Source organism: Mya arenaria, chromosome 3 (assembly GCF_026914265.1).
Source record: "Mya arenaria isolate MELC-2E11 chromosome 3, ASM2691426v1".
Lineage (NCBI taxonomy): Eukaryota > Metazoa > Mollusca > Bivalvia > Myida > Myidae > Mya > Mya arenaria.
The window spans coordinates 55,362,741-55,388,349 of record NC_069124.1 but is presented as its reverse complement, the minus strand read 5'-3'; the positions used below and the strand labels follow the sequence as shown (position 1 = coordinate 55,388,349).

The following is a 25,609-nucleotide window of genomic DNA, read 5'->3' as shown; positions in this document are numbered from 1 at the left end:
CACAGGAATGAGAAAATCAACTTAGTCGGTGAGTAACTTAAGTTATAAGATAAGATATACTATAAGGTATTAGCAGCCTCAGAGTATGTGTTCTATTAGTATAAAGTAAAAGACAAGTTATACGGGATTCTTCCAATTCCTAACGTCGTGAAGGATTTGCCATATCAAAAATCGTAAAAAAAAATCCGTCAACGTACAATTATTTGGACTAGTGCACTTTAAACAAATGGTGCAGATGTTACGCTTTTTAAGGGAACAATTTGCATTTCATTTGTTCTAAATCTTAGATTTAAAGCAGCAAACATCCCTGACCTGGTAGGGAGATTTATAGGCATGTTTACCAGATGAACAAACTATCACTCATGCAGAAGCTGTATAAAAAGTTTTTAGGCAAAAAAGGGATCTTAGATGTGAAGCATGTTAAAAATACCATGAAAAACTTAAATAGTCAAGTTTACTTTTTATTTCAATATAGCAGAAGAAAAGTAATAAAATATGACCAAATTGCACCATTTCGAACTAGAAATTGTTAAAATGTTCTTGGGGGAGGACCACTAAAACCCCCCTGCCAACACATTCAACCAAATAAATTTTGATTCTGAGGGAGCGGCGCAAGTAAAAAGGGTACGCCCTTAAGGTATGGCCCTCCTAATGTCGAATCCTGGATCCTCCCCTGGTTGGGGGTTTAAGGTAAAGCATTGCTTAAGTCGCAGAATCATAAATAAGACCCACAAAAAGACATCATCCCCTGTGCGTCCATGAAGACTTGCACGTCTAATAAAACATTTACGGTATGTCATTTTATACTTTGATTGATAATTGAATACAAAGTGTAAGTATTATGCATTTTCAAGCTACTTTTTACATTCTTTACCTATATATGTCTACAGTCAAGCAAGTTTGACACTTTAGGTTGATTTTTAAATGACATATAAACCTCCATAATGGGAACAGAATTGTCCAACATCCTAAATCATTTAACGTGAGGGTTCTCCATGTAATCATGCAGCATAATTTGCACAACCGTTTGGCTCTTACATTCTGGTTGTTTGCTTTTGCAAAGTGCTAATTTCACTAAAGTGTGCAGAACTGCTTACAATTTACACTGATTCTTCAAAAATGTTAAATATATTTATTTTTAAATGCCTGCATAGAATAGGATGTACTTTAGTAATACCTGAAGCAGGCGGTCAGGCAACCTCCAGTACATAACTTTAGAAGCCTTTGTCCAATCATCGTTTTATAGTTTGGTCAAAATTTGTATAGGCATAATATCTTGTACAAGTTCACTTACAAGCAATATCAGTTTAATCAATAGAGAGTTATTGCCCTTCAATTATAGAAATAACCTAAAATTGGTCTTGTCCAATCAATAACTTTAGAAGCCTTTGTCTATTCATCACCAAATTTGGTTGGAACATGTATAGACAAAACTTCTCGGACATGTTCAAAACCTGCCAAATTGCTTGAGTCACTCAAGAGTTATTGCCCTTTAATTATGGAACTAAAAGGCTGCACACCACCAAAATTGTTCAAGGGCATTAAAATACCAGAAACCTGATCAATCTATTTGAAGTACTGCACTGTAAGAATTTTTTCTTGGTGATGACAACATTTTAGAAAGAAAGACATTAATATGGGGATAAATATGGCATTATTTTAATTGGTTATCATTAAAGCCATGGCTTCCTTCTGATTGTATTGTCTGTTCATCTCTGAATATTATTGATTACTTAGCTTGTTTGCAGACATTCTGAGATATGTAATTAGGTTTTTCTGTAGCATTGAGGCTTTTGAACTTTTATCAGAATCTGTTTCCAAGAAATCATTAATCAATGCTTGATTCTAATTAGTGGATGGACATTGCCACTTTCTATTTATATTTTGGTATTCTGGCTCATATTGAAGGCAAATAAGTTCATGGAACATTCCAATAAATGACCATGTGGAACTTTTAGTAGACATGCATGCCGTAAATAGAACGTAAAATAATTGTTATTGCTTTGATTTGTTTTTGTTGGCCATGTTGGAATGAGTGATGCTTTAACGCTCTTCAAAACAGCACGAAATATGATCTTAAATGATGTTTAGTACACATTTTTATATAAAAAACAAAATTCAAAACTTGGGTAGCTGATCCAATCACTCCCTTTAAGATAGAATTGATGTTGAGTGCCTATGTGTAATGGCCATGTTGCAATGGTGAGTGATACTTTAATGCTAATCATAACAGTAAGAAATATGATCTCAAGCAGTGTTATAGTACACCTTTTCACAATGACAAAACTCATTAGTCCCATCAGTCTGCATGCCCCGTCACTCTGGTTAAGTTAGAATTAGTGTAATAGTAATGTCCCTTTGATAACAACACACAGACAAGCATTGACATCTGCTGCAGTACCATTGTTTATGTCATCCATTGGAACCATAACACTAATATATATATATTTATTTAGAGTGAATGATACCAAATTCAAGCATATTAAGTCTTACAGAACATATTATCTGCTCATAGAAATATATTCACATTTGTTAAAGGGACTAGACACAAGATGATACAATTGCAAGAAAAAAAAAATCGTTGAAAACTAACATAAAATTGATAGTGTTGTGTACAATGCATTGAATCTTAATAACTGATGTATCACATTGCTTTGATTGCAAAATTTACTGGGTCTGTCTACCATGTAAATCCCAGTTAATTGAAAAAAAATTGTCAGTATGTGTATAAGTAATAATCACATGACTTTCATGTGCTTAATATACACACTATAAACTGGGAACCCATTACGTGCTATATGCGTCAAATCAGCTGAGAAAGCAACAAAATACTCCTTAAATCATGTTAAGTGATGTATTATCGGCCTCATACTACACGGCTGCGAAACAGTGGCTCCAGCTCTTTTAGGAGCTGTGTATAAAAAAGAGCCAATGACACTTCCGAGCTATAGCAAAAGAACGGATATCATCATAAAACGTAAGTATGACTCGTTATTTTATCTTATATCACGATTATGAGGGTTTATTTGAGAAATCGGGGAATGCAGTGCCATATAAATATGTTTAATCTTCACACGTGTTTCGGTTATTTTGTAAACATATTGTTTATGGAGTTATATCAAAGCGCGAAGCACTGAAAGACTACCTGCGGGCAAATATGTGAGAGTTGCAAATTTTATTGGGAATGGGTGAAGGGCACATAGATAAAAGTGAAAATGTGCCGAGGGCCAAGAGCGCTTGTGCCCACACTGGGCGAGGAAAGAAACATATCTGTATCTATTATATGGCGTCTTGTGTCATTTTGTTTATGTAAATGTCACTTCAATCGTCGTAATACCCCTTCCGCATGTATTTAATGTTACAATGCACACCCTTTCAATCGTTTCTAAAGGGTTTTCGTTGCTTTGATTAAATATCATACGATTGGAAAATATCATTTCCTTTTATGAACATACATGTTTTGTTTAAGGAAAATCATTTTTTTACAAACAACTTCAGCAATAATTCCATTCAAAATGCACAGCGCATCACTTCAGTCGACGTATCCCCATGTATTCAAAGTTACAATGCATGCCCCTTTCAATCGCTTCTAAAGGTTTTTCGGTGCTTTGATTAGATATTGTAAGTAAGGCAAGTTTTATGAACATACACGTTTTAATTGTTTAAGGAAAATGATTTTATAATTACGAGCAATTTTAGAAATAATTCCTATCAAAATGCAGAGCTTATCAGATGGGTCGTTTTCCCGCGGTGAGGACAAACATGCGGTCAGTTAATGTATGTAGAAACTATTTTTAGAAAATCTGTCAATTTATGATGTTGAAACTATTTTTAGATTATCGGAAATTGTCTGTTTTAAGAATGGGAATATGATTGTGCTTTTTCAAGTTTTATTGATAAATAAATGTTATTTATGTGTTACGTAAATATCTGTGTAGAAATAATACTAGTGCTGTTATGAAGGCTTCGCACACTTTAGATGTTTTATAGGTTAAATCCGAACTACTTTGCTTCATCAACCATATGAATGACTCAATGTCATATCAGGGCATGTGTGTTAGAATAAATTGAAAGCCTTATGTCCAAAACAATACTGGTTATCAATACAGAACTTCAACTATTCCTAATATGCCGAGTTGAGTGCATTATTATAGAGCGTATTGGCTCAGCCTCCACGCTTTGGCTCCAGCTCCCTGTCTTTTGGCTCCAGATCAATCCAGAAAAAGAGTATAAACATGCTTATTCCGGTAAACAGGCAGTCATTTTTATTCCCGACAAAATAAAAGCACTCGATAATACTGGTTTTATTTTAAATGTATGCTTCTTGAGTGAAAATCAGCTAAAAAATGATGAAAATGTTTTACTTTCGTTTGTAAACATGCATGTGTTTGATGGGAGAATCGGTTTTTTATCTCCATAAACAATATGTTTACAAAATAACCGAAACACGTGTGAAGATTAAACATATTTATATGGCACTGCATTCCCTGATTTCTCAAATAAGCCCTCATAATTGTGATATTAGATAAAATAACGAGTCATACTTAAGTTTTATGTTGATATCCGTTCTTTTGCTCTAGCTCGGAAGTGTCATTGGCTCTTTTTTATACACAGCTCCTAAAAGAGCTGGAGCCACTGTTTCGCAGCCGTGTACTAGCTCATACAAACAATTCTAACCTTGTTTCGAGAAAATACTGTAATTATTGCCAATCGAAACATCTCGTGTCTAGTCCCTTTAATACTATTTCTAAAGGAAAGTGAAGTTTAACATTTTGCATGCAAAATATAATGGTTGCATGTAGTCTCACTATTTGTCATTGTCACAGACACAAGTCAGACTACCATAGCAGGACAGACACCATTCTCATTATTGACAGAGACACAGGCCAGACTACCATAGCAGGACAGACACCATTCTCATTATTGACAGAGACACTGGCCAGACTACCATAGCAGGACAGACACCATTCTCATTATTGACAGAGACACAGGCCAGACTACCATAGCAGGGCAGACACCATTCTCATTATTGACAGAGAAAAGTGTGATCTATCTATTATTGCTTGTTTGGTTCCAAGTTGACTGCTCATAAAAAACATTCACAGTTGTTAATACAATTTCTCAAGAAAAGTAATTTTCAAAATAAATGAAAGACATCAAACCATTTTGCATGCAAAATATAATGGTTGTGTGTAGTCTCACTGCGTGTTACAGACTGGCCAGACTACCATGGAAGAACAGACACAATTATCTTTATTGTCAGAGAAAAGTGTGATCTGTGGTTTGCTCGATTATTCCCAAGTGAAGGTACAAGCGATAAAACACACATTGTTTATGTAATAAGCCTTAAAACTGTGGCTTTGTTGATTGTTGAGTTAAAAAGTGAAGAACAGTTGCATGGCATTTGGTTGTGTGTGCTTGTTCATCTACTAGTTGTACTGGAGTATTTCCATGTGTGAGCTTGGCCATCTACTGCTTGTACTGGAACATTTCCTTTTGGGGTCTTGGTACTCTACTGGTTGTACTGGAACATTTCTTTTAGGGAGCTTGGTCATCTACTGGTTAAACTGGACCATTTCTGTGTGGGGTATTGGTCATCCACTGGTTGTACTGAAACATTTCTATGTGAGGGCTGGGGAGTATCTACTGGTTGTAATGGAACATTTACTTTTGGGAGTTTGGTCATCTACTGCAGTTTTACTCAAACATTCCCTTGTAGGAGGTTGGTCAATTACTGGTTGTACTGGAACACTTCCTTGTGGGAGGCTGGTCATCTACTGGTTGAACTCAAACATACCCTTGTGGGAGCTTGGTCATTTACTGGTTTTACTGGAACAATTCCATGTGCGACATTTCCATGTGGGGTCTTGGCAGTCTACTGGTCGTATTGGAACATTTCTGTGTGGTAGTATGGTCATCTACTGGTTATACTGGAACATTTCTGTGTGGTAGTATGGTCATCTACTGGTTATACTGGAACATTTCCATGTGGTAGTATGGTCATCTACTGGTTGTACTGGAACATTTCTGTGTGGTAGTATGGTCATCTACTGGTTATACTGGAACATTTCTGTGTGGGGACTTGGTCATCTTCGTGTTGTACTGGAACATGTCCATGTGGGGTCTTGGTCATCTACTGGTTGTACTGGAACATTTCTGTGTGGGAGCTTGGTCATCTACTGGTTGTACTGGAACATTTCTGTGTGGTAGTATGGTCATCTACTGGTTGTACTGGAACATTTCTGTGTGGTAGTATGGTCATCTACTGGTTGTACTGGAACATTTCTGTGTGGGGGCTTGGTCATCTACTGGTTGTACTGGAACATTTCTGTGTGGGGGCTTGGCCATCTTCTGGTTGTACTGGAACATTTCTGTGTGGGGGCTTGGTCATCTACTGGTTGTACTGGAACATTTCTGTGTTGGGGCATGGCCATCTTCTGGTTGTACTGGAACATTTCTGTGTTGGGGCTTGGTCATCTACTGGTTGTACTGGAACATTTCTGTGTTGGGGCTTGGTCATCTACTGGTTGTACTGGAACATTTCTGTGTGGTAGTATGGTCATCTACTGGTTGTACTGGAACATTTCTGTGTGGTAGTATGGTCATCTACTGGTTGTACTGGAACATTTCTGTGTGGGGGCTTGGTCATCTACTGGTTGTACTGGAACATTTCTGTGTTGGGGCTTGGCCATCTTCTGGTTGTACTGGAACATTTCTGTGTGGGGGCTTGGCCATCTTTTGGTTGTACTGGAACATTTCTGTGTGGGGGCTTGGTCATCTACTGGTTGTACTGGAACATTTCTATGTGGGGGCTTGGCCATCTTCTGGTTGTACTGGAACATTTCTGTGTTGGGGCTTGGCCATCTTCTGGTTGTACTGGAACATTTCTGTGTTGGGGCTTGGTCATCTTCTGGTTGTACTGGAACATTTCTGTGTTGGGGCTTGGCCATCTTCTGGTTGTACTGGAACATTTCTGTGTTGGGGCTTGGTCATCTTCTGGTTGTACTGGAACATTTCTGTGTTGGGGCTTGGTCATCTACTGGTTGTACTGGAACATTTCTGTGTTGGGGCTTGGTCATCTACTGGTTGTACTGGAACATTTCTGTGTGGGGGCTTGGTCATCTACTGGTTGTTCTGGACCATTCCTGTGTGGGGGCTTGGCCATCTTCTGGTTGTACTGGAACATTTCTGTGTTGGGGCTTGGTCATGTACTGGTTGTACTGGAATATTTCTGTGTTGAGGCTTGGTCATCTACTGTTTGTACTGGAACATTTCTGTGTGGGGGCTTGGTCATCTACTGTTTGTACTGGAATATTTCTGTGTTGAGGCTTGGTCATCTACTGTTTGTACTGGAACATTTCTTTGTTGGATATCTGTTATTCCAGATATGTCAGACTGTTTTCATGTTGAGTTAACCTTATTTTTAAATATGTTCATGCATCTACTCTTCCTGTTGCTTTGTAGCCAAATTCTGACAATTTAATATGTTTTTTTTAGTTCGTGAATGTTTGGCAGAATGATATAATAAGTCTAAGATGCAAAAATACAAACTTCTTGCATGACATGCTCCCCTAAAGCTATCATATGAAATAAGCATGCTACACGTTTGTGTTACCAAAGACATTGTTGTTGAATTTCTAAGAAAGAAGACATTAAATCTTGTTTTATGCAGAACCTTCTCTTATTGCATGTTTAAGGTACATTTTCTGCATGTAATGCCAACATGTTCTCTCAAATTTTTCCTAATGTTAGCGTATAATAGCTTTTCTTATCTGTCATGTCAAAGGGCTGTAAAATAGGTGGATGACATAAGTCTCTTAATATTGGGAGAAAGTCTTCGATTTACTTTAATCTCATGCAAAACTCAGATGAGACACTGAACATCTAAGGTTTGTAGGACATCAGGAACCTTATGGGCCTTAGGTCTGTTGGAAGTTTGTACAAATTCACCCTCCTGGATGTTGTAGTCCAATGCTTTAATGTTTTTACACAAAATATATTTGAACTTAGACACATGTACCTGTACTCTATTTGTCCTCAAGGTGCAAAAGTAGGGACTTAATAGGGGCCAGTGTGGTATATCGAGCCAAATAGCCTAAATGGAGCATCTTTTCATACTTGTGTCTACTACACAGAGCTTGTTTGGATTTTGAACCCCTGTAGAGGGCTCGCAACAAATATATACAATTCTGTTCTGCCCTACCTGAGGCTTGTAAGACCTGATTGACCAGGGGGCCTCTACTGGCCGTGCACTGGCTAAAATTGAACGGAATACCATGTCTAAAATTGTGCATATTCAACTTTTAGCCATAGGCTATAAAGCACTTCTACAGCCAGTACTGGTCCAAAACTCTGTTATTTCAATCTGACGAGCTAGCTGCTCTGCATGTCATGTGATAACCAACAGATATTTGTTATGCCCCCACTTATTGGGGGGATATAGATTTGCCCTTGTCCATCCGTGCATCTGTCAGTCCTTGCATATGTCCATGATTCCGTCTGTAAGAATAATGTAAGCGATGTCATTTAAAACTCCAAAACTGCTTCACCTAGAGTCTTGAAACCGACGTGGCCTGTTCTTGAGATGATGAAGTTGTGCCCCTGGGATTTCATTTGCAGCTGTACATAGTAAGGTGGGAGTTATGGGCCTTCAATTACCAAAAATTGTCATTTTCGAACTTGTGTTATTCAAAATTCCAAAAATTATGTGACCTAGATTCTTGAAACAGACGTGGCCTGTTCTTGAGATGATGAACTTGTTCCCCTGGGAGTTCATGATCAACTTACATAGTAAGGGGAAAGTTATGGGCCTTCAATTACCAAAAATTGTCATTTTCGAACTTGTGTTATTCAAAATTCCAAAAATTATGTGACCTAGATTCTTGAAACCGACGTGGCCTGTTCTTGAGATGATGAACTTGTTCCCCTGGGAGTTCATGATCAACTTACATAGTAAGGGGAAAGTTATGGGCCTTCAATTACCAAAAATTGGGATTTTCGAACTTGTGTTATTCAAAATTCCAAAAATTATGTGACCTAGATTCTTGAAACCTTAGTGGCCTGTTCTTGAGATGATGAAGTTGTTCCCCTGGGAGTTCATTATCAACTTACATAGTAAGGGGGAAGTTATGTGCCTTCAATTACCAAAAATTGGGATTTTCGAACTTGTGTCATTCAAAATTCTAAAACTATATGACCTAGAGTCATGAAACCCGAGGATAATGCTGTTGAAGTGAATAAGTTGTGCACCTAGGGTTTTGTTTGCAGCTGAAAATAGTTGAGGAGAGAGCTGTTATATTATTATAAGGTCTTTCAAATAGCAAAAATTGGCATTTTCTAATTATTGTCCTTTTAATTAATGGTAGTGACAGTTCTAAGTACATGTTTTATAAAAGTGGAAGGAATTTATGTCTGCAGCTCTAAATTAATACTCCAATTCAGTGTGTCATGTAAAGCAAGTGGGGGCATCTGTGTCCCATGGACACAATTCTAGTCATAACATGTGTCCGTAGGTCTCACTGACCTGGGCATTAGCCATTAACCTTGACAACATCTATTTTATAAAGGCTTTGAATATCCCCATAGCCAATACCTTGCAGCTTAATGTGTTACTTAAGATGCATAGGGGAATGTTCGGCAGAATAATATTGTCATGAAGAATGAATATTCTATGGATATCTCTTGAAAACTATCTCTTCTATATCTAGTGAAAATTTTATGCCGGTCAGGACGAGCTTAGTGCGGCTGTCGAGAGTTGTCAAATAGGAGGTTGCGGGAGTTGTCGGGTTGTTGAGGAGATTGTTCCCGAAAATGGGAGCTTCACTGACTGAATAATGAAGATGAAGTTTGTTTGAAAATCAAGTCCTTTATCTGAAAGCAAACACACATATATATATGAATAAACACAAAGTACAAAAGATGTTACAAATTCTTAAACTAATTTGGGGAAATTAGCATACAACTCGCTTTTAAAAATGCATGTGAAAGGTTAACTGGTTGACAACATTTCATATTACAATTAGTTTAATTTAATAATTTCATTGTTTAATAACTTTAATAAATACATGAACTAGCCATGTTCATTGAACATTCTGTTGGCTAATGCCTCTGACTGCTGACACCTTCAAAATGCACTCTGTCTTGTAGAATAATATAATTTTTAAGATGGCAAAAATACACTCATGTTGATCATGCTTTCCTAAATCATCTGGAAAACAAACGTGGCCTATTTCATTTTTCAACAGCATTTTTTCACACAAACAAAGTTTTGGGTATATAGGAGTTGCTTGTCTGTTTGTCTATCAGTGGGTTTTGTCTGGACAATAAGTCATGAAAGAGTCCACAGAAATAGATTCTTTTTGGTTCACATGTTTTACCCTGAAGGTTTAATTTCGACTAACAAACCACCTATATTACAGAGTTATGTCCCCTTTAAACTCAGAATTTGCAAAAAGCTACTACTGTGACCAGACGATAACTAATGATAGGGTCAACATATTTAAATATTTAATGGTACACATGTTCAACATCATACCTTTACAAACTACTTTTTGAGGGAGTTATGGTCACTTTTCAACTTTTGATGTCCATATATTACAATGGATTTAAATATTTTTTTGTACACATGGTTTATACTACTAAACGCTGGTCAAGTTTGACTTAGGTTACAATCCACCAACATTTAACAGACCCAACTTCACAAAAATAGTTAAACATTCATGTGTCCCTGTGGCATGTCAGAGGGTATTTATCACTCCTGTGAAAGCTATAGATTTTTTCTGTCTCAAGCTTTGATATTTTGTTTGACCTTGTTTTAAGCCTTTCTGATTATCTGCCCATGTTAACAATTGGTAAATGGTGCTGGCTTTCTGTAGAAAATACACCAACATCATTAGATGCAAAAAAAGTAAGTTCTCTGCAATTTTATAGCCTAAAAGGCTGTGCTGTGGAAGAGTAGATATGGAAGACTCACATTTGAAGACTGTTTCTAAAGCAATTATGGCTGTTTCACAAGGTCTATAACTTTTTCAAGATTAGTTTGTCTTTACTAAAGCAAATAATTATATGTATTTTCTTAATTAATCCTTTTTATCTTCGGTCATACTGTTGATATTTCGATTGATATATATCTAACAATTACATATTTTTTTTATATCTCTCTGTGCTTCGGTAAATATCATCATAAATCTGCTATCAATTCCATACCTGTTTAAAATAATTTTATTTAATTGCTTGCTGTATAGTTTTCTTTTCGCTAATGGCTGCATGGTGTCTTGAATATTTTTCTGTTTCAGCCAAACATATTTCACAAACGCTTGGCAAGATCTTCTCAGAAATGTTGATGGATCTTTCTGAGATGGAAAGTTTTTAATTAAAAAATCAGACACCAAAGATTGCATGCCATTTTTTTGTTCTACTTTATTTGACTGGTGTAATTTGTATGGATACAACGACATTTAAGTGGTTCAACTGTTATAACATTGTGTTATCAGCTCTTTGCTGATTCTAGGGAATTTCTTATAAGGAGATATTGTGAATTATGTCTTTGAATGTCAATCGGTACACAATAATTTTCAGCTATTGCATCGTTGATTTAGAAAAAGGGTTAGATTGAATACAACTCTGAATAAAGTTTATACTGCCAATTTTTAAAAGGATTTTTTGTCTTTAAAGATTACACTCTTACTCCCAAATAAGATGTACGACAATTAATACAATTCTTTTAATTACCGAAAAAAATAAATAAATATAAAAAAATCAACGGTTCTTATGGTGAATATCGTGTTAACTTTGAATAAAAGTTGCAGAAACCACAGTATTTCTACCTTAAATGAGACAATTATAAGATGATAACTGTAAATCTTTTAGGACCCACCAGTCATTCGATATTTGTGTTTTCAGCTATAAAATACACGGTTACAATCTTGTAATCAGTTAAAATTAATATTTTCCATAAATGCATTATTTTGTTAGATGTTAAAGGTTTATCACTCAAAATATATGATTGGTATACATGGGTATGTATTTATTTTAAACATGAGTATGTGTCTCATTAATTTTGATTCTTAGCCTTTGCCGATAACTTTCTGTGAAATCTTAGGGGTGTTAAATAATTTAATAAGTGAAATGGCAAAAGTATCATAACCCTTAAATTATTCGGTTCATATTGGTAATCATTTATTTCAATAATATGGGTCACAAGGTCACGTCAGAGAGTGTACTTGATCAATTACGGTTAATCGGAATCATCGGAGCAGTAACAGAAGCAATTAGTATTGGTCATATTTGTCACTTGGGAATCCTGCTTTCCGTGGACACAGAATGATTACATAATATTAAGGATTCACTTTTAAGTAAATGTATAGCGTGCTTGACCAGAGCTTGGTCCATTTACGGTTGCATAGGATGATATATATATAGAGAGATATTTAGGGATTATGTTGTATTATGTCTAGACATTTGTAGAGGGCTTGTGTTACAATTCAATCAGGAAGGTAGTGTGTAAAGTAATTGTTTTGTAACATGTTGTCAGGGACAACATTCAATAACTAGTGTGTTTTATAAGTGAATATATAACATAGTTTATGTGCATGTAAGTTATTGAATTGTCAAGCTCTGCCAACTTGTTACCATTTTGGTATTGAAGTTCTTGTGTGGGTATTTATGTATGTAAAACTGGCTGCACCCATGATAGGCAGCTAAAATCTGTGAACACAGTTTCTGTGCCAAATGGGGGATGAATTCTTTAATATGCTTGTACATTAAATTGACTTTCCATAATGATTACATGCAAAATAGAGAGATTACATTCAAAACACTACTTTTACAGGTATGACGTGTATACGTAGGCTCATTTTGTTCACTAATTTGTCATCCAAATTTATTTGTTCATTGTTTGTGGAAAGCGATTATGCAAGAATCGCCAAGCTAACATGCACAATTTTATAGTACCATGTTGTTGAGGACAAAGTTTGCAATAACTAGTGTGCGGTATAAGTGAAAATAATAATTTATCTGCATGTTAGTTTTTGAATGGTTAAGCTCCACCCATTTGTTACCATTCCAATATGGGAGTATTGTATGACGAACAAAATGAAAACTCTCAAATATGTCTGTCTATTGTATTGCCTATATTTTGCTGTAAACTTTCTGATGTGGCTAAATCTGCAAACGGTATGATACTGGGGAAAATATATGAATGAGGACACAGGTATTGATTGCATGCTGCATATGCATCTTGTGTTTGTTTATCAGATTACAATTTTCGTACAAATATGTCCTTTTAAACGTGCTGGCAGTGTTGTTTTTTTAGAACCCTGCCTGCTTAATAAGAACCCATTTCATTTGCCCATTTATAGAATGAGACATATTATAGTTTTATCAGGCGGGCATTGTCCATTTTGTTTTCCTATCAATAACTTTTTAAGCCTTTATCCAATCATCACCAAATTTGGTCAGAATATGTATGGGCGTACTTACTATCTTGGACAGGCTCAATATCTAGCCATATCGCTCTTGTAGATCCAGAGTTACAAATAGCCCATATATTATAGAAATTACCTAAAATTGGTCTTGTCAGATCAACCAGGAATAAAGCTTGAGTCTCTTGGGAGTTATCACCCTTTAATTATAGAAATAACCTACTATCAGTCTTTTCCAGTCATCACCAATTTTGGTCAGAATATGTATGGGCATAACATTTCAAAAGCGTTTCATAATCAGCCATTTTTACATAGTCACTGAAGAGTTATCGCCCTTTCTTTGTAGAAATTACCTGAAATCTGTCTTGTGTGATCAATGATTTAAGAAGACTTTGTACAATCGTGATCAGATTTGGTCAGAATGTGTATGGGCAGAACATCTTGGTTTGGTTCAATATCAAGCCAATTGTTGCCTCAGTCACCCCCCCCCCCCCTTCCAGAACTTCAGTGAATACTCAAGCGAAGTTTTGATAAAATTCACTAACTCAGGTTCTGCTCAAATGAACACTCAGCCTGTAGACCAAACTCCAAACTGACATGGTGTAATTTGCTTGGGTTGAAATTTTGGGCCCTGATAAAATTCACTAACTCTAAGTTCTGCTTAAATGAACACTCAGCCTGTAGACCAAACTCCAACTGTCCAATTCACACTGAATAGCCGAAATCGGTTGTCTCTGACCATCTCTCAATGTAGTTTATGACCTCATCGTCAACATCCTCAAGGAGGGGATGGATTGTCTAGCCTTAGTTCTAGTTCATTAAGTTCTATTTGTGTAATTATCCCCCGCCAAATCGAAGGTTTCGGGAGGGGGATATTGTTTTGGCGTTGTCCGTCCGTCATTCCGTATCTTGGTAGACATTAATCAGAAAATGTTCAAACTTGGTCAGAATGTTCCCCTTGATCAAATATCGAGCACTTGTAAAAGTGGGTCACATGGGGTCAAAAACTAGGTCACTAGGTCAAATCTTAAAAAAATCTTTGGAACAAACTAGAGGCATTATACATGGTCAAATATTCATGAAACTTAATCAAAATGTTTTCCGTGATGAACTCTTGGACGTATATAAAACTAGGTCACATATGATCAAAAATTAGGTCACTAGGTCAAATTTTCGAAAAATCTTGTCAGGAACCATATCATGGTAATGATTGGTCAGATTATGTTTAAACTTGGTCAGGATGTACCGCTTATAAAAGTGGGGACATGGGGTCAAAAACTAGGTCACTAGGTAAAATCTTAGAAAAATCTTTGGAACAAACTAGAGGCATTGAAATTGAGCTTGAAAATAACACAAAATGAACATGATCAACAGGTACCTTAAAATGTCATTTTCCACTATTTACTGTTATCACTTCAGAAATATTTGAACTTCCGCTTTGTAATAATTCAAATTCATAGAAACTATTACAAATGTTACTCTATATACAAAACTTTTATTTCAAATAATTCCAAACAAACTCAAACTTATATCCAATGTTCATAACGGTCCATTTCTCTGCAGCCAATTACATGTTGATATAGGAATATCCCACCTATTTTTCATTTCCAATCCATGAACTTTGCCTAATCAGGCTAGTGATATCAATTCAACGAATTTGCTTGTTCAATCTGTACCGGGTATTTGTGTAAGATGGAATTGGAGTCGGAATTTATTTTTTTAAATTTAAGAATTTGAGTTTTTAATTGTCTGTTTTGATATTATGAATTTGAATTTAATTTTTATTTGGGATTAGCAATATTTGGGTGTGGCACTCCAGTAAAACAAAATATGGAAAAACTCTGGCCTAACTCATTCATGGATGTTGCATCTTAAACAGTTGAATATCAATTTCAAATAAATTACCCAATAATTTCCATACTTTGCTGAATGCTAATGACTGTATATTTTAACATTAAATGTCTATGCTCAGGGATGTTTGCGTGCAAATTGGAATAATTTGGTTTGTTATTCAGAATAATAATTCCATATGTTTGAATACCAATAACAAGGCTCGATTACTGCATCTCAGCGTGCATGATTCAAAGTGTCACTGATTATAACGTCCGTCAACTTATTAATGATGAATATTCCGTAAAGTTAATGTAAGGAAAGCTTGAATTTTATTAACCATATTATGCATTGCTTTGTATTCAACATTGTTACACTGACAGAATGGTTGAAGTATGGTAGTTGGAGTAGCTATATATGGATTATTTTCTATCAAAAACTGATGTTCCCAGAGCAGTTTGTTTTAATATGCAATAAAAAAGCATTTTATGTCCACTCCGCATCTTGAATGTATTGGCAATTGTAATGACTAGGTTTGTTTATTTGAAGGTTTTTATCGAAATGGTAATTTAAGTTCAAGTCTTTAAGCGCAGCTGATAAACGTTTAATTTCTTGAAGACCTGGGAATAAATGATTACGAATATAACGGTTGGAGTCATTTTGTTTACTTATAAGGCATGCCCCTTTCCAATGAACATGTTTTCCTCCATACCACTGAAATATGTACTCGTGAGAAACTGAAGCAATGCGAATACATTTAAGTATGTTGTGTCATTTCAAAATGTCTAGTTGTTGACATTATAAGTATCTTCCATGGCCAGGAGTGTAAGATAGGTTCATCCAAAACCAGAGCGTAGAGTGTTTTGCGGAAAAAAGGTTTACATGAGTGGCTATGGTCGATGTTTTTTTTCCCACCTCAGTTAAACAAAATAAAGTATACAAAAAAATAACTGGAACTCTTTTGTGCTTAGTGAAAATAATAGATAATGTGATAATTCCTGGTTGTCATGGATAATTGTGCGCAGTGATTCAGATTATATATATAATCAAATCGTAGGAGTTCTGAGACGGCAGCATTATTTCTTGAATGGAGTGCGAAAACTTTTTTATGGTGCAATTTGAAGCGAGAAATAATTAATTTGGGTTTTAAATATTGCCACAAGATCCACGATGCTACAGACATGCTAAGGGTTTTTCGCAGAAACGAGGTTTACCGAGTTTCCGCAAAATACCCTATGCGAGGGCTATGGTAGATGCTTTTTCTCCCACCTCAGTTAAACAAAATTAGGTAAAAATGTATTTTTTGCTGGAACTCTTTTGTGCATAGTGAAAATAATTGTGTATGGATATGCAAAAATTCCTGGTTGTCATGGATATGCACGCAGTGATTCAGATTATGTCAATAGTCAAATCGGTCTTTAAATAGTTCTAAGGAGAATGAAGCATTATTTCTTGAAAGGTGTGTGAAAACTGTTTTATGGTGACATTTGAAGCGAGAAATAATTAATCAATGTTCTAAATATTGCCACAAGACAAAGTTCCATGATGCTTCAGACGACAGTCTTCAACAAGGGAGGTAATTACAATTTGGTGACCATTAAAAGTTCCATACGGGCATTTTATCTTCGCCCGTGGGCAAGATAAGAATTTCTAGTATGGTTAAATTAATGAATCTACTTATCTGAGGTGGGAGAAAAGAATTTCTAGCATGGTTTAATTATTGGATCTACTTATCTGAGGTGGGAGAAAATAATTTCTAGCATGGATTTCCATATGGGTACTTGTTTTATCTTTGTCTGTGGGTTTTGGAGCTACTATGAGATGGGAGTAATTGTTTTTCTTCTTTGTTCATTAAGATGAACTATGTTGTCAATAAATAAGATTTGAATGAAAATCTACTTTACCAATTTTAAGATTGTGCTATTGTTGTTGTTGTTGTTGTTGTTGTTGTTGTTGTTGTTTTTTTAAATTTCAAGAACATCTTCCAAGAGCTTGTACAGTCATGACGGGATTCACAGTTGTCATTATGAAAAGATGTTGAACAATAATTAAGACCAATTAAAGACTTCTCCAATTTCAGAACATGATTTTTGAATTAAAGACTAACAATACCATTTTCAAGTTTTTAGGTTGATCACCAGCCAATTGTATAAAACTACTTTAATCTTTGGTTTTGGTTAAAGTAAACAAAAATGTTAAATGATTGGTCAATATTTATCCAATAATGGATATTAACCAGGTCAATATTTATCCAATAATGGATATTAACCAGGTCAATATTTATCCAATAATGGATATTAACTAATCAAATCATTTTATATATGTACTAACTAGCCTCAAGTTATACAGTGGACAGTGTTGTCATCTGCAAGCAAAGCTCTCTTTTTTGGTGATTACAAGTCAGTTAATTTGCATGTCATCTAAGAAGAACCGCATAATTGCAAATATTAATGTTCTTCATTATTTGACAGCATAATGTTATAGAAGTATGATGCTAATATGTTGACAAACTATTTTCAATTCAAGGGCAATCTTAATATATTGACTTATCAACCAATATTATAATACAGCATGTAAAACATTGATTAATACAGAATTTAATATATTTAGAATGATAACGATGTCACATGGTAAAAAATGCTTTCAACCATTATACAAAATTAGGGATACAAACGTAAATAAGCCGCCTGTTATAGCTTTGAATATTTTAGAAATGTTGAGAATATTCTTGTCAAAACAACATTACAAGATTCTTGTGACAATTGCAATGTTTGTCTTGTAAATGCAATCATGACAGATGTTGAAACATTTCGCTACAAACTTGTTTACATGTACTTAAGGCTCGCTGATACTCGCATAATCACTTTCCACAAGCAATGTTAAAACAAATTCTTAGATGGCTTTGTAAACAAAAGTAGCTTACATATACACATACAGTTAAACTTGTTTTAAGTGGCCACCTTTTAGAAAAGTTAAAATTTTAAAGTGGCTGCTTAAGACAGGTGGCCACTTAATCCAGGTGGGAAATTGCTGCCAAGATTTGTTAAAACAAGGGTCTATATATCTTTTAAATGACAATTGATTGGCACTTTGATTACATTGTATAATGTTTTCTTATATTAAATCGCTGTTTTGCATATGTAACCAGGATATAACGTTATACATTCCCTCTTACATGTAAGTAGGAAATTAAAACACACTTCTAGCTTCCAAACCCCCAAGCCCGAAGAGTTACTGTTACACATAGTTCATAAATGTATACATGTAATATTAAATAACACAACTTGCAATAAACTAAATAATTAATGGCAAAAATATTCATTTTTTAGCTCACCTGTCACGTAGTGACAAGGTGAGCTTTTGTGATCACTCTTCGTCCGTCGTCCGTCCGTCCGTCCGTCCGTCCGTTCACAATTGCTTGTGAACACAATAGAGGTCACAATTTTGACCTAATCTTTATGAAACTTGGTCAGACTAATCATCTCTATAAAATCTAGGTCAAGTTCGATATTGGGTCATCTGGGGTCAAAAACTAGGTCACTAGGTCAATTAGTAGAAAAACCTTGTGAACACAATAGAGGTCACAATTTTAGCCTAATCTCAATGCAACTTGGTCAGAATGGTCATCTCTATAAAATCTAGGTCAAGTTCGATATTGGGTCATCCGCGGTCAATAATTAGGTCACTAGGTCAATTAGTAGAAAAACCTTGTGAACACAATAGAGGTCACAATTTTAGCCTAATCTCAATGTAACTTGGTCAGAATGATCATCTCTATAAAATGTAGGTCAAGTTCGATATTGGGTCATCCGCGGTCAACAACTAGGTCACTAGGTCAATTAGTACAAAAACCTTGTGAACACAATAGAGGTCACAATTTTAGCCTAATCTCAATGCAACTTGGTCAGAATAATCATCTCTATAAAATCTAGGTCAAGTTCGATATTGGGTCATCGGCAGTCAATAACTAGGTCACTAGGTCAATTATTAGAAAAACCTTGTGAACACAACAGAGGTCACAATTTTGACCTAATCTTTATGAAACTTGGTCAGACTGATCATCTCTATGAAATCTAGGTCAAGTTCGATATTGGGTCATCTGGGGTCAAAAACTAGGTCAGTAGGTCAATTAGTAGAAATACCTTGTGAACACAACAGAGGTCACAATTTTAGCCTAATCTCAATGCAACTTGGTCAGAATGACCATCTCTATAAAATCTAGGTCAAGTTCGATATTGGGTCATCCGCGGTCAATAACTAGGTCAATTAGTAGAAAAACCTTGTGAACACAATAGAGGTCACAATTTTAGCCTAATCTCAATGCAAATTGGTCAGAATGATCATCGCTGTAAAATGTAGGTCAAGTTTGATATTGGGTCATTCACGGTCAATAACTAGGTCACTAGGTCAATTAGTACAAAAACCTTGTGAACACAATAGAGGTCACAATATAGCCTAATCTCAATGCAACTTGGTCAGAATGATCATCTCTATAAAATCTAGGTCAAGTTCGATATTGGGTCATCCGCGGTCAATAACTAGGTCACTAGGTCAATTAGTAGAAAAACCTTGTGAACACAATAGAGGTCACAATTTTAGGCTAATCTTAATACAACTTGGTCAGAATGATCATCTCTATAAAATCTGGGTCAAGTTCGATATTGGGTCATACGCAGTCAATAACTAGGTCACTAGGTCAATTATTAGAAAAACCTTGTGAACAAAATAGAGGTCACAATTTTAGCCTTATCTTAATGAAACTTGGTCAGAATGATCATCTTAACATAAGCTAGGTCAAGTTCCATATTGGGTCATTCGCGGTCAAAAACTAGGTCACTAGGTCAATTAGTAGAAAAACCTTGTGAACACAATAGAGGTCACAATTTTAGCCTAATCTCAATGCAACTTGGTCAGAATGATCATCTCTATAAAATGTAGGTCAAGTTCGATATTGGGTCATCCGCGGTCAACAACTAGGTCACTAGGTCAATTAGTACAAAAACCTTGTGAACACAATAGAGGTCACAATTTTAGCCTAATCTCAATGCAAGTTGGTCAGAATAATCATCTCTATAAAATCTAGGTCAAGTTCGATATTGGGTCATACGCAGTCAATAACTAGGTCACTAGGTCAATTATTAGATAAACCTTGTGAACACAACAGAGGTCACAATTTTGACCTAATCTTTATGAAACTTGGTCAGACTGATTATCTATGAAATCTAGGTCAAGTTCGATATTGGGTCATCTGGGGTCAAAAACTAGGTCAGTAGGTCAATTAGTAGAAATACCTTGTGAACACATTAGAGGTCACAATTTTAGCCTAATCTCAATGCAACTTGGTCAGAATGATCATCTCTATAAAATCTAGGTCAAGTTCGATATTGGGTCATCCGCGGTCAATAACTAGGTCACTAGGTCAATTAGTACAAAAACCTTGTGAACACAATAGAGGTCACAATTTTAGGCTAATCTTAATGCAACTTGGTCAGAATGATCATCTCTATAAAATCTGGGTCAAGTTCGATATTGGGTCATATGCAGTCAATAACTAGGTCACTAGGTCAATTATTAGAAAAACCTTGTGAACAAAATAGAGGTCACAATTTTAGCCTTATCTTAATGAAACTTGGTCAGAATGATCATCTCTAGAAAAATATAGGTCAAGTTCGATATTGGGTCATTTGAGGTCAATAACTAGGTCACTAGGTCAATTAGTACAAAAACCTTGTGAACACAATAGAGGTCACAATTTTAGGCTAATCTTAATGCAAATTGGTCAGAATGATCATCTCTATAAAATCTGGGTCAAGTTCGATATTGGGTCATATGCAGTCAATAACTAGGTCACTAGGTCAATTATTAGAAAAACCTTGTGAACAAAATAGAGGTCACAATTTTAGCCTTATCTTAATGAAACTTGGTCAGAATGATCATCTCTAGAAAAATATAGGTCAAGTTCGATATTGGGTCATTCGCGGTCAATAACTAGGTCACTAGGTCAATTAATAGAAAAGCCTTGTGAACACAATAGAGGTCACAATTTTAGCCTAATCTCAATGCAAATTGGTCAGAATGATCATCGCTGTAAAATGTAGGTCAAGTGTGATATTGGGTTATTCACGGTCAATAACTAGGTCACTAGGTCAATTAGTACAAAAACCTTGTGAACACAATAGAGGTCACAATTTTATCCTAATCTCAATGCAACTTGGTCAGAATGATCATCTCTATAAAATCTAGGTCAAGTTCGATATTGGGTCATCCGCGGTCAATAACTAGGTCACTAGGTCAATTAGTACAAAAACCTTGTGAACACAATAGAGGTCACAATTTTAGGCTAATCTTAATGCAACTTGGTCAGAATGATCATCTCTATAAAATCTGGGTCATGTTCGATATTGGGTCATATGCAGTCAATAACTAGGTCACTAGGTCAATTATTAGAAAAACCTTGTGAACAAAATAGAGGTCACAATTTTAGCCTTATCTTAATGAAACTTGGTCAGAATGATCATCTCTAGAAAAATATAGGTCAAGTTCGATATTGGGTCATTCGCGGTCAATAACTAGGTCACTAGGTCAATTAGTATAAAAACCTTGTGAACACAATAGAGGTCACAACTTAAGCCTAATCTCAATGCAACTTGGTCAGAATGATCATCTCTATAAAATCTAGGTCAAGTTCGATATTGGGTCATTTACCGTCAATAACTAGGTCAATAGGTCAATTAGAAGAAAAACCTTGTGAACACAATAGAGGTCACAATTTTAGCCTAATGTTAATGCAACTTGGTCAGAATGATCATCTCTATAAAATCTGGGTCATGTTCGATATTGGGTCATCCGCAGTCAATAACTAGGTCACTAGGTCAATTATTAGAAAAACCTTGTGAACACAACAGAGGTCACAATTTTGACCTAATCTTTATGAAACTTGGTCAGAATGATCATCTCTATAAAATTTAGGTCAAGTTCGATATTGGGTCATCCGCGGTCAATAACTAGGTCACTAGGTCAATTAGTAGAAAAACCTTGTGAACACAATAGAGGTCACAATTTTAGCCTAATCTCAATGCAACTTGGTCAGAATGATCATCGCTATAAAATGTAGGTCTAGTTTGATATTGGGTCATTCACGGTCAATTACTAGGTCACTAGGTCAATTAGTACAAAAACCTTGTGAACACAATAGAGGTCACAATTTTAGCCTAATCTCAATGCAACTTGGTCAGAATGATCATCTCTATAAAATCTGGGTCAAGTTCGATATTGGGTCATCTGCGGTCAATAACTAGGTAACTAGGTCAATTAGTACAAAAACCTTGTGAACACAATAGAGGTCACAATTTTAGGCTAATCTTAATGCAACTTGGTCAGAATGATCATCTCTATAAAATCTGGGTCAAGTTCGATATTGGGTCATACGCAGTCAATAACTAGGTCACTAGGTCAATTATTAGAAAAACCTTGTGAACAAAATAGAGGTCACAATTTTAGCCTTATCTTAATGAAACTTGGTCAGAATGATCATCTTAACATAAGCTAGGTCAAGTTCGATATTGGGTCAACCCAGGTCAAAAACTAGGTCACTAGGTCAATTAGTAGAAAAACCTTGTGAACACAATAGAGGTCACAATTTTAGGCTTAACTCAATTCAACTTGGTCAGAATGATCATCTCTAGAAAAATATAGGTCAAGTTCGATATTGGGTCATTCGCGGTTAATAACTAGGTCACTAGGTCAATTAGTATAAAAACCTTGTGAACACAATAGAGGTCACAACTTAAGCCTAATCTAAATGTAACTTGGTCAGAATGATCATCTCTATAAAATCTAGGTCAAGTTCGATATTGGGTCATTTACCGTCAATAACTAGGTCAATAGGTCAATTAGTAGAAAAACCTTGTGAACACAATAGAGGTCACAATTTTAGCCTAATGTTAATGCAACTTGGTCAGAATGATCATCTCTATAAAATCTGGGTCATGTTCGATATTGGGTCATCCGCAGTCAATAACTAGGTCACTAGGTCAGATATTAGAAAAACCTTATGAACACAATAGAGGTCACAATTTTAGCCTAATCTTTATGAAACTTGGTCAGACTGATCATCTTTATAAAATCTAGGTCAAGTTCCACATTGGGTCATCCGCGGTCAATAACTAGGTCACTAGGTCAGATAGTAAAAAAACCTTGTGAACACAATAGAGGTCACAATTTTAGCCTAATCTTAATGAAACTTGGTCAGAATGATCATCTTAACATAAGCTAGGTCAAGTATTTAGCAAAGCTACAGGTGAGCGATACAGGGCCATCATGGCCCTCTTGTTTTAAATTCAGTTAACGACTAATTGTCCATGAATACAAACACATCTAGTTCTCTCTTCAAAGAAATCCGTCATTTCAATTGGCTTAAAACCAGTGTTTAATATACAACAGTCTTCTAATAATTTTACACACTCAACACGTTTTTCCAGAGTCAAACACTTGCGATTTGTCTAACTGTCACCAGTAGGTCCTTGACAATGATGTAGGACAATGATGTAGTCAATAAGAATTCTGATTGGATGACGCCAAATTTCCGAAGCTGTCGTATTTTTCCAGCTGTGTATTGGAAAACACATGTGAGTTGATTATCACCGTCTGTCAGTGACAGGGATTAGTGGCCGTTAATTAGTGCTAAAATGGCTTCATGGGATCAAATATAAGTGACCACAGCCGCGATAGACAATTGACCTCTTTTTTTTTTGTAAAAATATATGGGAGGAATTTTGAGTGGCTGGATAATACAGGTTACCGATTAATACAGCTGACCGTATGACCAGGTTTGACTGTGCGACCAGGTTTGACCATCCGACCAGGTTTGACTGTCCGACCAGGTTTGAATGTACCCGTAACAGCAATGTTTTACAACTTCGCTATTATGCTTTTAATCAATGTAGAAAGTCGCCACAATGCACTGAGGCCTATTTAAGTATTCATGCCCACTTTTGATATCTAGAAACTCTTTACACAGATTTTAGCATGACTTTATCTGGCTGTCAACAACATGAAGTCATAATTTTTATGATGTCGAATTTACGTTTCACTATAGTAATGGTATGTAAATTCTTAATGCACCTGATGAAGGCTATTAGAGTAAAGTTGAAACCAGTGGAAGTGGGAGTTTGCCCTCTTTTTTGAATGCTTTTAAGATAATATAGAAGTGTTGAATTCCTTTAACAGTTCTCTGCTTTAATAGATATTGATTCTCAGCAAAATCATCCACTCTCTAAGCCACAAGCTTTATTTTCAGCAAATCGCTGGATATGGCGCTTTTATCATCATAATGAAATCAGGCTTCTATGTGTGATCTTCTTATACTGTGGTGACATTTAGAAGTTTCATAATTATTGCAATAATAAGCCTAAGACAAGATGTGAGAAATGTCTATAAAAGATGGAAATAGTGATTCACATGACTTTCACGGATTTGCAGTTAAACTTGTTGATAAAATACAATTGATTTTTTTTAATATGTAGTGTGTTATTAAAAAAATTAAATATTTCCACATTTCAAAATTTGGATTAGTGTTTTAATTAGTGTGTTGTTTTTTCCAGTGAGTCAAATATGTTGAATTAAAACCAACATTATTATATAAAGTTATGTAAAAGCTAAAATAAAAAAAAATTAAACTCAGATGGAAACTGAAATTGTTTTCTCCGAAGTGTTTGTCGATCACTCTTGACTTCCTGAAAATGTTTGACAGTTTCAATACAAAATTACCTTGCACAGGAGGACGGTTTTGGTAAGCGTTATTTTTTTATTTTTTTTTATTTTCACCCCCGATGATTTCTCTTCATGATCAAGAGCTAAGTTGAATTTATAGGATCTATAATTCTTTGAGCTCACATCATTCCCTTATTGTTTATACTGTATATTGCACTTTTTATTTTATTTTTGTAAAAAGTCATTCAGTTTAAATTAAGAACAGGCAAACAAATCAAATTCGGAAAAAGCTAAACATAAAATTACAGCTGATGCCAAATTTCAGTATATTTACACTACTGGTGCGCTTCTTTAGGTATTCAACGCATTTACTTTCAATTCCGATGAAGGCAACAATTCTTCTGATAGACTGTCACCAGAGGTGATAATTTATCTTAGACTCAAAATCTCAATCGTGAATTATTCCACCTCTGATTTAAGGGGCTGCTTTAAGGCTCCCTAGTGGGTCCAGAGCTAAGCCCTCAGGTCAGCCCAATCATGTAGTGTGGTTCCATCCTGAAACTCTCAGTTTTGGAGGTGTTTCTATACCTTCAATGAAATGTGTACATTATTGTACATGATCACTTGTTATCCTGTTAGGTTTATGT

The 25,609-nt window shown here is 35.5% G+C and overlaps 1 protein-coding gene across 4 annotated transcripts in view; it reads left to right on the top strand.

The window, feature by feature from the left end:
* The window catches only part of LOC128225941 (transient receptor potential-gamma protein-like), a 92,900-nt gene that overhangs the window by 5,950 nt on the left and 61,341 nt on the right, over nt 1-25,609 (top strand). For 3 of the 4 annotated variants that reach the window (XR_008259675.1, XR_008259674.1, XM_052935833.1), the window contains exon 1: nt 24,910-25,041. The exons of the other annotated variant lie outside the window; for it this stretch is intronic. The gene's annotated coding sequence lies outside the window, so the exon portion shown is untranslated. Of the gene's footprint in view, nt 1-24,909; nt 25,042-25,609 lie in introns of those variants that run through there. 4 annotated transcript variants of the gene reach the window in all.